This window comes from Hibiscus syriacus, unplaced genomic scaffold (genome assembly GCF_006381635.1).
Source record: "Hibiscus syriacus cultivar Baekdansim isolate YM2019G1 unplaced genomic scaffold, ASM638163v2 tig00111621_pilon, whole genome shotgun sequence".
In the NCBI taxonomy this organism is placed as follows: Eukaryota; Viridiplantae; Streptophyta; class Magnoliopsida; order Malvales; family Malvaceae; genus Hibiscus; species Hibiscus syriacus.
The window spans coordinates 3473907-3484040 of NW_024063138.1; the positions used below are offsets into that span (position 1 = coordinate 3473907).

General features: G+C 36.6%; 1 pseudogene; it reads left to right on the top strand.

Moving 5' to 3' along the window:
- Positions 1-423: 423 nt before the first annotated feature.
- LOC120166081 lies at positions 424-1997 on the top strand (annotated as a pseudogene).
- Positions 1998-10134: the final 8137 nt, after the last annotated feature.

Below are 10134 nucleotides of genomic sequence, written 5' to 3' on the forward strand. Positions count from 1 at the left end.
TTCTCCCTTTGTTTTTTTACACATTTTTATGTATAACATTTTGTTTTCTTTTTTTCCCTTTTATTTAATTAAATTTTATTCGACATTTTCCATTCTACCATCTAACATATTTTTGACTTTTTTTCAGTATTAATTTCAATCGATCAAAGGTAATTTTTCGAATCGATGTTTTAAATTTTAATTTTCGTAATTAAGACAATCGACAAATTAATTGGTACCGAAAGGGCAATACAAGGGTGCTAATCCTTTCTTGACTGTAACCGACTCCCGAACCCCATACATTTTTGATAAAACGCAGATCATGTAAGATGATATTCGATCCACTTAACTATTTTACAATGATCGGTGATGACTCTAAATCATTTATCCAAGTCGAAGCCCAATTCCGGGTCCAACCGAAAGACGGTTCCGACACCATTGACAATGGAAGAATATGCCAGTTTCTAAGTGACATTATCTTAGCTCAAGCTCTATATTGGCCTTAGGAATCCGTCCATGTCTCATCCATTTTATATGTTATTGTTTTTCATGTCATTTCAGGAAGAAAAAAAAGGCTGGATGAGTTGTGTCTTGAAAGGTTTCAGCAGTACAATCGAACATTCATACAGTCGTGGATTTTACAAGGTACATGGTCATCTTCAACTGCATGCGTCCCTGTACATTGATTCACTTGGAGAAATTGTAATTCCACTTTGTGAAATGCAAATTTTATATGAAGAACTGGATACAGAAATCATGGAGATCTTCCTTTTCTTCTCTCCATATTTTTGGTGCAGGAAAAGTTTATGTTAATAGAAAGGTGGTAAACAAAGCTGGAACACCCGTCTCCGACAAAGCTTTCGTAGAGATCATTGCCAAAATTCCAAAATACGTATGTAGGTGATTATTCTCCACAACATCCATCCTGCATTATTTGGGGATTATATTGTCGAGATGTTCAAGGTTGAGTTTAATGTTACCTTTGGTAATCCAGAGCAGGATATAAGTTAGAAGCTGCAATTGAACAGCTTGGTGTTAATGTTGCTGGCAAAATAGCCCTTGATTCTGGGTTGTCCACGGGAGGATTCACCTATTGCCTGCTTTAGTATGGTGCTTCTTATGTTTACGGAGTTGATGTAGGTTACGGACAGGTACTAATTGGAAAATTCATAATACCATGTGCAGATGAAGTATCTTTATAAGTTTTCAAGTTCTTACATGAGAAAATATGGCCCTTGATTTGCTCACTTGATAAGATTATCATATTAATTAAGACGTGACTGGGTTTTAAGGACAAGGTTATTCTTATTCTTGGTGTGTTTCTTTCAAAGACTTGAAAGTTATTAATAGTATTTTATAATTCGACCTTTGTTTTTGAATAATGAAGCTTAATTTGTACATAAACAGTAAATCTACTAGATGATGTGTTCCCTGTGTGTAACTGGATTTGCACTTTTGGAATTCTAATGGTTATTGACTGCATATGGATTTCAACTTTGAACAGGTAGCAGACAAGATTCGTCGAGATGAACATGTCTGTGTGATAGAACGAACAAATTTAAGATACCTTTCGGGTCTCCCTCAAAAAGTTGATCTGGTGACACTGGACCTCTCATTTATTTCTGTTCTTCTGGTATGCTTTCAGACATTTCCAAACCGCCTTTCTTAACATGCTTGCATTATTTTTTATGTGTTTCAAACTGTTTCTTCATCAAATTCCATTCTGTTTCGTCTCTTAACTTCCTACATTTATCAGAAAGATTCTTTGGCTTAACAGTGCTCAAATTTTGTACATGTATGGATTTACTGCCCTCTTGAATGGATTAGCTCTGTTAATAGTAATTACATGCTAACGACCTTATGCTTAACTTTGTCATAACCTTTTGTTATTCGTTTGCATTCTTACACAGGTCATGCCTGGTGTGGTGAATGCGATGAAGGAAGAGGCAACTTTAGTTACCCTGGTTAAGCCTCAGTTCGAAGCTCGTAGATCACAAGGAATATACGTATGCACGTAGACTGTGGACATATATATACGCATGTGTACATAAGAATTGACGAGGCTCCTGAAAAATTGTGATAGTTACAGCGTAAAGGGGGTGATCTTTTTTAAATGCCTTAGCAGGTAGGAAGTGGTGGGGTAGTAAGAGATCCCAAAGTTCATGAGGAGGTACCATTTCTTCTTTTTTCTTTCTTTTTGGTCAAAGCCACTGTAATCGATATAAAAAATGAATAACGTCATTATTCATTATGATTTAAGATTTGTTAATTTTCTGTGTAGGTTCTTGGAAAGATAATAAAAGGTGTAGAGAACTTTGGATTTCAAAGCAAAGGTTGGATTGAATCTCCTCTAAAGGGTGCTGAAGGTAATACTGAATTTCTCGTTTGCTTCAGTCAGATTTCCGAGAAAACTTCTGAATAGTTTTATCATAGGGAAGGATACATTGATATGCGAGTACGCATATATCCATGTGACATTGTATTTAAAAAGAAGAAAAAATCGAGAAAATTTGAGACATTTTCACTTTTAAAAATTGTCATTCAACAATTTTGAAATTCAAATTCCAATATTGTAATCCCCTTTTATTCCCGACTAATGTGTCTTTTGTATCAATGCTTACTTGCCAATTTTCTTGAACAATAAAAGATTTCATCATTTATGAAGGTTGGGTTTGAATCATTTTAATGCCAAGTAGAGTAAAATGTTTGTCCTTTTCCCTGTACATATCTATATCTCCAGACACACCACACACGTACAGTGTGAGATGTTAACTCAGAAATGTAATATGGACATTACTCTAGAAACATTTTTTAAAGATAAAATAACCTCAGTGACCAAAAATGCCTTATAATATACGATTTTAACCAACTTTTTTTGGATTTGCCAAAATGACCAACTAAATCGCAATGCGATCGATAATTCGCAACGCGATCTCTGGTATCGCAAATCAGTTTCTAGATTCGCAACACGATTCTGACTATCGCATTGCGATTTTCCAAATTCGCGTTGCGATTTTCCTAATTCGCAATGCGAATACGTAAATCGCAATGCGAATATGTAAATCGCAATGCGAATACGTAAATCGCAATGCGAATACGTAAATCGCAACGCGAATCTGACTATCGCAACGCGAATCTGACTATCGCAACGCGAATCTGACTATCGCAACGAGATTCTGACTATCGCAACGAGATTCTGACTATCGCAACGCGATTCTGACTATCGCAATGTGATTCTGACTATCGCAATACTGAATTTCAAATTCGCAACTCGATTTCTGAATTCGCAACAGGTTTTAGTTTCGCAACACAAATGTTTTGGATATATAACTACGCAGTAGCAGCAACTCATAACCTAAATCCCTAAATCGCAACTCATTCCATCTCAATCTATCACTCTCTCCGGCGACATCCGTTCCTATATCCAACGACATCCTTCCCCATCCGACAACATGTTTTAGTTTCACAGCTCGTTTGTTTAGTAAATTAATTTACAATAATGAAATCATCTAATGTTGATCATGTTTGGATAGATTTGTGTTTTGGAGGGTCATGGGAGAATGTTCATGGTGTTTTACAATATATGTCTTTACCCATTAATCTTCAACTAAAACTATCATTAAAAAAGTTAACTTATGAAACTTTAATGTTACGTGTTGCAAATAAATTGAATTTAGAGCCCCTAAGTGGATTTAGGCTATCTTATCAGAGAAATGGTAAAGTTTATTTGTTAACCGACAATGAAGATGTTGAACGATTCATTGCTTATATTAGTGTTTCATGTGATGATGTTACATTGTATGTTGTTGAACCTAGAAGTAGTGAAGTTGGGTCAGTAGCGGGTAGTAATCAACTAAGTTTTTCAACCCCAGTTTATGGTGCTCAAAATTTAATGGTTCCACCACAATTTCATCACCAAGCAAATATTGTTTCACCACATTTTCAATACCAAACACAATCTCAAAACCCACAACCTTTCCCTAATCCAAATCCCAATCAACTTTCAGCACCAAATTCTGGTTTTCGTATTGACCAGTTAGACGATGATGAGCCAACAGAAAAAATTATGAGTACTAGTCAGTATTCGAAATTTGATCTTGGTCAATACCCGGACTTTGATCTTGGTCAATACTCGGATTTTGATGATTTTTCAGAAGAAGAAACAGACCATATGTGTAATGATTTTGATATTGGCCAATACCCGAATTTTGATGATGAAACAGCCGTTGCCGAGGAAGATGTTGTTGATGATAATAAGGAGGAAGTTACGACTGTAAATGAACATGTTGAACATCCATTCTGTAATTCATATAACCCTGAAGAAGAAAAAGAAGAAGAAGAAATCTCCAAAGAAAAGTCCCCGAAGAAAATGCCACGGGAGTATAATTGTAATATGCCAGAATTACTTCAGATACCGGAAGAAGAGTTGGTAAAGATAGCAGTTGATTGTTACACAAAAATTATTCGTATCAAGAAAGATGATTGTTTTGATACAAAGGAAGACTTGAAGATAGCTTTGTATACGAAATGTGTGGAAGATGGCTATCAACTAAAAGTTAACAAATCAAGCAAAGATCGTTTCGAAACAAGGTGTATGATTGACAAAAACTGTACGTGGCGTATGATTGTAAAGAGGATAAAAGATTGCGAAATGTTTCAAGTTAGGATTTTTATTGATAAACATACATGTTCAAGAACCCAAGTTTTTCCTCACCATAGACAGGCAAACAAAAAGGTGTTGGGTGGTTTTCTGGCTGAGTTAATGTTTTTGAATGGCAGGGTATATCGGGGACATGAAATTATGACTGACATGAATGCTCGGTTCAAGATTAGTATCTCATATTCTCGAGCTTGGAGAGCCAAATGGTATGCCTTGGAATTGTTGAGGGGGTCGCCAGAAGCATCGTTTGCCCAACTGCCGGCTTATTGTCATAATTTAAAGCTGAAAAATCCTGGGTCGGTAACTCATATCAAAACAGATAGAGATGGACGCTTTGAATTGTTGTTTATCGCCATTGATGTTGCGGTTAGTAAATCAATATAATTTTGTTGACTCATTTTTGTTAGTTACATGCATTTCACATTTAAATGATTATATTTCTTGTGTATATGATTTTGTAGATTCGTTCGTTTATTACTTGCATGCGCCCAGTTATTATAGTTGACGGAGCACATTTAAAAGGTCGATACCTTGGAGTAAACTTATTAGCAGTAGTCATGGATGCTAACAATGGGATACTGCCAATAGCTTACGGGGTTGGCAAATCTAAAACCTCTGATTCATGGACATGGTTTATGGGGCATCTTAGGGATTGCTAGGTCCTATTAGCAATCTGACAATCATATCCGATAGGGCAAACTCAATTGACAACGCTGTTAGAAGGTGTTTCCCATATGCTTTTCATAGACTTTGTGGTGTTCATTTGTATAGAAATCTAAAATCAAGGTCTGCTGGTATAAAAAATCACAAATGGACATACTGGAAGGCTGTAAAAGCTTATCGGGAAGTGGATTTTAATAAGCATATAAACTGTTTAAGACGTGTTTTGCCTCAGTGTGCTCAAACACTAGAAGATGTCGGGTTTGAAAGATGGTCAAGAGTACATCAACTTGGAGCAAGATATGGTTTCATGACGTCTAATAGTGCAGAATCAATCAACGCTCTAAGTCGTCATTCCCGGAAATTACCCATTACTATGTTAATGGAGTTTTTTCGAGCCTCTATTCAACAGTGGTACTACAAGAAAAGAAACCATGCAGGTATTATTTCTTTAAATTCGTAACTTATCATATATTTTACTAAGTATTATTTATTTAAATTTACAGGAACATTGGAACATCGTGTTACACCATGGACTGAAAAAAAGATAACGAAACGTGTTGTGAAGTCAACGTCATGGAGAGTTGAACCATGTTCAAACACTTTGTTTGAAGTACTGAATAATAACTTAAATGGGCTTGTCGATCTAAATGCAAAGACGTGTAGTTGTATGAAATGGCAAACATCTGGTTATCCGTGTGGCCATATTATAAAAGTTGCTCTTCATCTAAACTAAGATGATTCAAGCGCATACGCTATGGATTGCTACACTACAGAAGTATATCGACAGACTTATGTTGAGATTGTCTACCCTATTCCATATCCTTCTGAGTGGGACATACCAGATGACTTACAAACAGTTTTGCCACCAGCCATGGACAGAAGACTACCTGGCCGACCAAAAAGTCACGATCGTATACCGTTTAAGGGTGAAGAGAAGAAGAGATCGACATGTAGTTGGTGCAAGGAAAGTGGTCATACAAGGTTGACATATGGGTCACCAGTGCCATCACAATCATCTTTTCCTCTACCAAAATATGGATCCTCATCAAAATCCCAATCACAACCGGCTTCACCATTTGGGACTGTTAACTTAGGTGATTTTTAAATGCAAACGTTGTATTATGTGTATATTATGTGTGAACTTTTAACATTTTCAGTTAGGCATGTATTAGTAACTTGAGTTTGAACATTGCTATGATATGTTCAGTTGTTATCACTTATTAGACATTCATTTGACTATCGTAACGCGGAAATCGCAACGCAAATATGACTATCTCAACACGAAAATGACTATCGCAACGCGGAAATGAATATCGCAACGCGAAAATGACTATCGCAACGAGAGAATCGTAATGCGAAATGAAAATCGCAACGAGAGAATCGCAATGCGAAAATGAAAATCGCAACGCGAAACTAAATTCGCATTGCGATTTTCATTTTCGCATTGCGATTCTCTCGTTGCGATTTTCATTTCGCATTGCGATTCTCTCGTTGCGATAGTCATTTCCGCGTTGCGATAGTCTGTTTTGCATTTAACATAATGCAGATTGAAATCAACAAATCAACTATTACATTTCAATCAATTAAACAAGCACAAATAATAATTATGTACATATCAATTAAACAAATCAACATTTACAAATCATCTTTTACAAATCAATTAAACAATCAAAAAATAATAATAAGAATTATTTCCTCATCAATTATTGAATCAACTTTTGCACCCATATATCCATTTCACACAGCTCACTTCAGGATTAACCTGCAGAAACCAAACATTGAATCAACAACACTTTCTACACATCTAAAACCTACAAACAGCAAATTATTGAATTCTAGCTACTTAACCAAACATTTTCAAACCAAAAAGAGTATATATGTTTAACAACACTTGCATTTGACTTACAAATTATTTATGGACACTTTCATAATGCGGATGCAGGTAGACAGCGACTCGCATATATCGTTCTAGCCATAAAATATCGAAACCACAAGCCTACTGCACCTCTATCTCTATCGGTGGGAGGTAGAAACTGTGTACTTCATGTCGTCAAACGCTCCAAGCACATGCATACGAGAGGACCACAATCCCCTTTGGCTTCCTTCGTTTGTTGTGGCGCGGTCTCGTCTCTGATAACTGTAACATTGAACTTCTTTGGCTTCTTGTTTCCAGAATTAGTCCAATAATTAATTGCATCCAAGAATTTAGCCAAATGAGAGCTCCATCCCTTAATAATATCTCTCAAATCAGACAATGATATGTAATTTATCATGCTGTTATATACTATTGTATTTAGGGATGGGAGCTGAAGCTCGACGAGAAACAAATGAGTACGTTCCAAAACAGGGATAAACACCTGTATCGAAATGTAATAATTCAAATTGCGCACTTATTTATGAACACCTTTAAAATATTTAAACAAATAAATACTAACCTTATCGACCTCCCACCATGCAGGATAAAGTTCAGCTTGTCCATTAGCCAACACATATGATTCCTGTCGTTGATTCTTCAAGTGAACTACGTGAAAAGACGTCGGCATAATTGTATATCACGTTTTTTTAATATTTTTCTTCAATTTCCTTACAATTAGAAGATGTGTCACCCATGCATCAATATGTTGTTTTACAAAAAAAGACATATATTAGTGAATTACATAAATTTTAAAAAAAATTAATCAAACTGAAATATAAGAAGAAATATAAGACTTACCCCCCATCGAAATAGCCGTTGTCTTCAACCCCTAATAATACACCCCACCAAGACCGTTCAATCAAAAAATGCATATCATCGTTGAGTTTGTATATGTCAGCGTAACACCCTTGGCTCCGCTCATGTAGATAAAAATCAACTGTGGTCTTAGCCCAAAGGGTATTATCCAGAATTGTTTTCGGTAGTTGTTTCCTCTCCACTTCATCTGCCGGAATGGTACTGGCCGGTAACTTATACGAAAGCCAACATGCATTCATCATGTCCGGCACGTGAGGGGGCTTCTAAATAATTCGATATATTACGCCGTGTGAATCAGGCTCAAGAATGTTGGGAGGGACCTCTTCAACGATGACAGTGGCCTCTTGAACGGTGGGAGGGACTCTTGAGGGATGATAGGGGCCTCTTGAACGATGACAGGTGAGTCGGGCTTTTTCTTACGGATTCTTCGCACTATTGGGGTGAACGGATACGTAATGGCACGTGCAAGCCGTCTGATGCGTGAACTCCGTCTTGCAAGAAAAACTCGACGTAGAGCATCCACCTTAGCGGGCCGCTAAAAATAAATTAATACATAAATCAGTAAATAAACAGACATTATATTAAACAGTGAAAACAAAGATAAATATATTTCAAACTTGCACGGTATTCACCCAAGTCATTATTATATCATTGTTCACAAAATGCATCAGATAAATTCCAGAAGTAAGCACTTATATAAACATTTTAAAAGACAACATATAGGTTTAGTGCAGGTTCAATGACAACATAAAGAGTAGTAGTTTATTCTTGAAACTTAAATTTTTAACACTGTGAAGTTAGTATTTGTCTTTTGGTTGAAGTAATGCAATTCATTCAAGTTTCAATTTGCAGAAGAAGAATAGAATCTGAAACTTAAAATCGCAACGCGAAAATGACTATCGCAACGCGAAAATGACTATCGCAATACGAATTTGACTATCGCAATGAGAATTTGACTATCACAACGAGAGAATCGCAATGCGATTTTCATTTCGCATTGAGATTCTTTCGTTGCGATAGTCAAATTCGTATTGTGATAGTCATTTTCGCGTTGCGATTTTGTTGTTGCGGTTTTTATTTCGCATTGCGATTCTCTCGTTGCGATAGTCATTTTCGCGTTGCGATAGTCATTTTCGCATTGCGATAGTAAACTATTCTTCTTCTGCAAATTGAAACTTGAATGGATTGCATTACTTCAACCAAAAGACAACCAAAAACAAATACTAAATTCACAGGGTTAAAGAATAAACAGTTAAACAGTATTGGCAGCAACCGAATGAATTTACTAAGCAATCTAAGTGAAATTACGAGTAAATTTATCATCAAGTTAAATATGAAAAATATTAAACTTACCTCGTTGCGTAGAGTATGAACCTCGTTCTGCAACGATGCTACAATATCACGTAGAGCTGCTACCTCACCACGTAAAGTAGACACCTCAACACGCCATGCACCATTGTCATCGCGTAAAGTACTGACCTCCTCACGCAAGGCATTGACCTCATTACGTAACTCCCCTAACTCATCCCGTGGAGGTGGAGGTGGAGGTGGAGAACAGGGAGATAAACGTCGTGGCATCTTTGCCGGTCGCCTATCATGAGGTGATGGTGGAGAAGAGGCTTGATGATGTGACAGAATAGGTGATGACTCTCGTTGTGGAGATGTATATTCGGGTCGATCAGGTGATGGCTCTGGGTGAGGTGATGGCTCTCGATGTGGTGGATGCTCATCATCCGTGCCATCAAAGAAACGCTTACTAGCTTGCCACCAATCAGTGGCAAGCTCAACTTTCGTGGGTGTCAGCCTCTGTAATGGAGTGTTGGCCTCCTAACAATATAAAAGCTCAAACAAAGTTAAACGTGTACTAGTAATAACTTGTTTATAAACATATGGTAGTATTTGTGTTAACTTACATTATTTATTGTAGTATACGGTAGTAAATCTTCCCATTGCTTCAAGGACCGTTTTCTCTTCTAGGAAATAGCCCTAGGAATATCATTAGAAGTTTTTAATGCATATGTCTGCATGGCGGGAAAGGCCTCAAATATCCAAATCTACAAACAATATAATAACAAACATTAGTAATTGTTAAAGAATTAAT